This window comes from Oppia nitens, unplaced genomic scaffold, assembly GCF_028296485.1.
Source record: "Oppia nitens isolate AA-2021 unplaced genomic scaffold, nextdenovo-longstitch-racon4-pilon3 scaffold17_pilon_pilon_pilon, whole genome shotgun sequence".
NCBI lineage: Eukaryota > Metazoa > Arthropoda > Arachnida > Sarcoptiformes > Oppiidae > Oppia > Oppia nitens.
In genome coordinates, this window is record NW_026533196.1 from 2,319,907 (window position 1) to 2,326,706 (window position 6,800).

The following is a 6,800-nucleotide window of genomic DNA, read 5'->3' on the forward strand; positions in this document are numbered from 1 at the left end:
TTATTTAGTACTTAAATTAATGGCACATATCTTCAGCGAATTGAGTCAAAATGTCTTATAATAGTTCATAAATCATTACCCAATATCTTTCTCATCTTTTATCATCAAAACTCTGGATATAACTTCACTAAGTCCTTCAAAATTTTAGTATTAATATTAGGTAGTTTTTCTGACTATTTTCTGTCTTTTACATTAACCTCTACTTCTTTCCATCATTTTTTATTTGTCAAATTAATGCTTACATTTAGTTTTTCATAAGAAGCTTTACTAAGATTTTTGGCCTCCATTATTTCATTATTTAATCAACGATATATGTATTTTTGAGCATATATGAAAATGATGTCATGTGACTTTAAGCTATGTAACGACTTTATTAATAACTTTATTTTAAATGTTTAATAACATAATTAAAATTCAATAATGTAACTGTTGAATTACAAAAAAAATAAAATTTTAATCATTACATAGATCTCACAAAAACAAATTAAAATTTCATTATTTTTGAAACGCAAAGAATACTTGTTTCGATCGATAAAATACAATTTTATTGTTAACAATTAAAAATAATATTCTCGCGCTAAACTGTTATGATTACTAAGTATTATGTATTGAAGTTTGTTATATTATATTAAGTTTATGTATATAAGGTCAGGTATGTTAGGTCAGATTTGAGTAGGTTGTTGGTGTTTCCACGCAATAATTTTTATTGATGAATCAACAAAATGACGATCAAATTCAAGAAAAATGAAAGTAAAACCATTACTGACCCTCAAAAATATTGCTTATTGCTTGAAATTTTCAAATATGGTTACCAGTGCCGGGTATTATGACAATACCCGAAGGGGTCTGGAATTTCGGGAAGACGTCCTATGGACGGATGATTCACCAATTAAACTATTTCCGAAGTTAAATCATCAAAATACCCGTATTAGACCATTAAATAAGACAAATCAAATTGTTGGCCGACCTAAATTTTCACTAAAAATCATGGTTGCGGGTGGTATTATAGCTAGTGGTAAAACAGATATATGTCTGTCCGTCAAAAGAGACTATCGGTGGACATGTTTATGAATTATAGCAATTCGCAGTGATTCACAAATATCGGTTCAAAGATAGTTCTTTATTAAAGCCGCGCTTAATATCACTTTCTCCAGCTGTAAAGTTGACACGAAAACTACACGGATCATCACCTCCAATATGATGACACCCTCAACGACAGAAATCGCAACGCTCTTACATTGATATTTATAATTCGTAATTCAGAAATGCCTTATATGCATTAGGATAAACACTAATTAAACCTCATTTAACTTTGTTTATGCTGAGACGTCCCGATCCCGCCGTTACTTCCACTGCTTCGTTGTTTGTCGTTCCCTGTTCTCCGCTTCCGCAGATCGGCATACCATGAACACTATATACTCTATGTATCACTTATTTACTTATATTTACATTAATTTTTAACTAATACCGCAAGCTAACATTTTCTTAAGGGACTCAGGGCCAAAGACCCGAGCACCTCGAAACACTTACTCTTTAGTTGTGTAAAATTCTTTATTATAGTCAATAATAATTGAATAAATATTTAGGACATTTTGATGCATTATGTTTAGATTTATTTAAAAATGAATAAATATTAAACATCATAAATAAAGTCAAAAATAATTGAATAATTATTTAGGACATTTTGAAGCATTATGTTTAGATTTATTTAAAAATGAATAAATATAAAACATCATAAATAAAGTCAAAAATAATTGAATAAATATTTAAGACATTTTGAAGCATTATGTTTAGATTTATTTAAAAATGAATTAAAATAATATAGTATAAATAAATTGTATTAAAATTGATTAAATATTTAGGACATTTTGAAGCATTATTTTTAGATTTATTTAAAAATGAATTAAAATAATATAGTATAACTAAATTGTATTAAAATTGATTAAATATTTAGGACATTTTGAAGAATTATGTTTAGATTTATTTAAAAATGAACAAATACAAAACATCATAAATAAAGTTAAAAATAATTGAACAAATATTTAGGACATTTTGAAGCATTATKTTTAGATTTATTTAAAAATGAATAAATATAAAACATCATAAATAAAGTCAAAAATAATTGAATAATTATTTATAACATTATGTTTAGATTTATTTAAAAATTAAATAAAGTACATTTTGAAGCATTATGTTTAGATTTATTTAAAAATGAATTAAAATAATATAGTATAACTAAATTGTATTAAAATTGATTAAATATTTAGGACATTTTGAAGAATTATGTTTAGATTTATTTAAAAATGAATTAAAATAATATAGTATAAATAAATTGTATTAAAATTGATTAAATATTTAGCACATTTAGAAGCATTATGTTTAGATTTATTTAAAAATGAATTAAAATAATATAGTATAAATAAATTGTATTAAAATTGATTAAATATTTAGGACATTTTGAAGCATTATGTTTAGATTTATTTAAAAATGAATTAAAATAATATAGTATAAATAAATTGTATTAAAATTGATTAAATATTTAGGACATTTTGAAGCATTATGTTTAGATTTATTTAAAAATGAATTAATATTAAACATCATAATTAAAGTTAAAAATAATTGAATAAATATTTAGGACATTTTGAAGCATTATGTTTAGATTTATTTAAAAATGAATAAATATAAAACATCATAAATAAAGTCATAAATAATTTAATAAATATTTAGGACATTTTGAAGCATTATTTTTAKATTTATTTAAAAATGAATAAATATAAAACATCATAAATAAAGTCAAAAATAATTGAATAATTATTTATGACATTTTGAAGCATTATGTTTAGATTTATTTAAAAATGAATTAAAATAATATAGTATAACTAAATTGTATTAAAATTGATTAAATATTTAGGACATTTTGAAGAATTATGTTTAGATTTATTTAAAAATGAATTAATATTAAACATCATAAATAAAGTCATAAATAATTGAATAAATATTAAAGACATTTTGAAGCATTATGTTTAAATTTATTTAAAAATTAATTAATATTAAACATCATAAATAAAGTCAAAAATAATTGAATAAATATTTAGGACATTTTGAAGCATTATGTTTAGATTTATTTTAAAATGAATTAATATTAAACATCATAAATAAAGTCAAAAATAATTGAATAAATATTTAGGACATTTTGAAGCATTATATTTAGATTTATTTAAAAATGAATTAAAATAATATAGTATAACTAAATTGTATTAAAATTGATTAAATATTTAGGACATTTTGAAGAATTATGTTTAGATTTATTTAAAAATGAACAAATACAAAACATCATAAATAAAGTTAAAAATAATTGAACAAATATTTAGGACATTTTGAAGCATTATGTTTAGATTTATTTAAAAATGAATAAATATAAAACATCATAAATAAAGTCAAAAATAATTTAATAAATTTTTAAGACATTTTGAAGCATTATGTTGATTTATTTAAAAATAAATAAATATTAAACATCATAAATAAAGCCAAAAATAATTGAATAAATATTTAGGACATTTTGAAGCATTATGTTTAGATTTATTTAAAAATGAATAAATATAAAACATCATAAATAAAGTCAAAAATAATTGAATAATTATTTATGACATTTTGAAGCATTATGTTTAGATTTATTTAAAAATGAATTAAAATAATATAGTATAACTAAATTGTATTAAAATTGATTAAATATTTAGGACATTTTGAAGCATTATGTTTAGATTTATTTAAAAATGAATCAAAAAATTAATAAATAAACATCATAAATAAATGAATAAATATTAAACATCATAAATAAAAATAATTGAATAAATATTTAGGACATTTTGAAGCATTATGTTTAGATTTATTTAAAAATGAATAAATATAAAACATCATAAATAAAGTCAAAAATAATTTAATAAATATTTAGGACATTTTGAAGCATTATGTTTAGATTTATTTAAAAATGAATAAATATTAAACATCATAAATAAAGTCAAAAATAATTGAATAAATATTTAAGACATTTTGAAGCATTATGTTTAGATTTATTTAAAAATGAATTAAAATAATATAGTATAAATAAATTGTATTAAAATTGATTAAATATTTAGGACATTTTGAAGCATTATGTTTAGATTTATTTAAAAATGAATAAATATAAACATCATAAATAAAGTCAAAAATAATTGATTAAATATTTAGGACATTTTGAAGCATTATGTTTAGATTTATTTAAAAATGAATTAAAATAATATAGTATAAATATATTGTATTAAAATTGATTAAATATTTAGGACATTTTGAAGCATTATGTTTAGATTTATTTAAAAATGAATTAAATATAAACATCATAAATAAAGTGTAAAAATAATTGATTAAATATTTAGGACATTTTGAAGCATTATGTTTAGATTTATTTAAAAATGAATAAATATAAAAAAATAAATAAAGTCAAAAATAATTTAATAAATATTTAGGACATTTTGAAGCATTATGTTTAGATTTATTTAAAAATGAATAAATATTAAACATCATAAATAAAGTCAAAAATAATTGAATAAATATTTAGGACATTTTGAAGCATTATGTTTAGATTTATTTAAAAATGAATAAATATTAAACATCATAAATAAAGTCAAAAATAATTGATTAAATATTTAGGACATTTTGAAGCATTATGTTTAGATTTATTTAAAAATGAATTAAAATAATATAGTATAAATATATTGTATTAAAATTGATTAAATATTTAGGACATTTTGAAGCATTATGTTTAGATTTATTTAAAAATGAATTAAAATAATATAGTATAAATAAATTGTATTAAAATTGATTAAATATTTAGGACATTTTGAAGCATTATGTTTAGATTTATTTAAAAATGAATTAAAATAATATAGTATAAATAAATTGTATTAAAATTGATTAAATATTTAGGACATTTTGAAGCATTATGTTTAGATTTATTTAAAAATGAATTAATATTAAACATCATAAATAAAGTCAAAAATAATTGAATAAATATTTAGGACATTTTGAAGCATTATGTTTAGATTTATTTAAAAATGAATAAATATTATAAATAAATATATTGTATAAATAAATTGTAAATTAAAATTGATTAAATATTTAGGACATTTTGAAGCATTATGTTTAGATTTATTTAAAATGAATTAAAATAATATAGTATAAATAAATTGTATTAAAATTGATTAAATATTTAGGACATTTTGAAGCATTATGTTTAGATTTATTTAAAAATGAATTAATATTAAACATCATAAATAAAGTCAAAAATAATTGAATAAATATTTAGGACATTTTGAAGCATTATGTTTAGATTTATTTAAAAATGAATAAATATAAAACATCATAAATAAAGTCAAAAATAATTTAATAAATATTTAGGACATTTTGAAGCATTATGTTTAGATTTATTTAAAAATGAATTAAAATAATATAGTATAAATAAATTGTATTAAAATTGATTAAATATTTAGGACATTTTGAAGCATTATGTTTAGATTTATTTAAAAATGAATTAAAATAATATAGTATAAATAAATTGTATTAAAATTGATTAAATATTTAGGACATTTTGAAGCATTATGTTTAGATTTATTTAAAAATGAATTAATATTAAACATCATAAATAAAGTCAAAAATAATTGAATAAATATTTAGGACATTTTGAAGCATTATGTTTAGATTTATTTAAAAATGAATAAATATAAAACATCATAAATAAAGTCAAAAATAATTTAATAAATTTTTAAGACATTTTGAAGCATTATGTTGATTTATTTAAAAATAAATAAATATTAAACATCATAAATAAAGCCAAAAATAATTGAATAAATATTTAGGACATTTTGAAGCATTATGTTTAGATTTATTTAAAAATGAATAAATATTAAACATCATAAATAAAATCAAAAATAATTGAATAAATATTTAAAACATTTTGAAGCATTATGTTTAGATTTATTTAAAAATGAATTAAAATAATATAGTATAAATAAATTGTATTAAAATTGATTAAATATTTAGCACATTTAGAAGCATTATGTTTAGATTTATTTAAAAATGAATTAAAATAATATAGTATAAATAAATTAATTGATTAAATATTTAGGACATTTTGAAGCATTATGTTTAGATTTATTTAAAAATGAATTAAAATAATATAGTATAAATAAATTGTATTAAAATTGATTAAATATTTAGGACATTTTGAAGCATTATGTTTAGATTTATTTAAAAATGAATTAATATTAAACATCATAAATAAAGTCAAAAATAATTGAMTAAATATTTAGGACATTTTGAAGCATTATGTTTAGATTTATTTAAAAATGAATAAATATAAAACATCATAAATAAAGTCAAAAATAATTTAATAAATATTTAGGACATTTTGAAGCATTATGTTTAGATTTATTTAAAAATGAATAAATATTAAACATCATAAATAAAGTCAAAAATAATTGAATAAATATTTAGGACATTTTGAAGCATTATGTTTAGATTTATTTAAAAATGAATAAATATAAAACATCATAAATAAAGTYAAAAATAATTGAACAAATATTTAGGACATTTTGAAGCATTATGTTTAGATTTATTTAAAAATGAATTAAAATAATATAGTATAAATAAATTGTATTAAAATTGATTAAATATTTGAAGCATTATGTTTAGATTTATTTAAAAATGAATTAAAATAATATAGTATAAATAAATTGTATTAAAATTGATTAAATATTTAGGACATT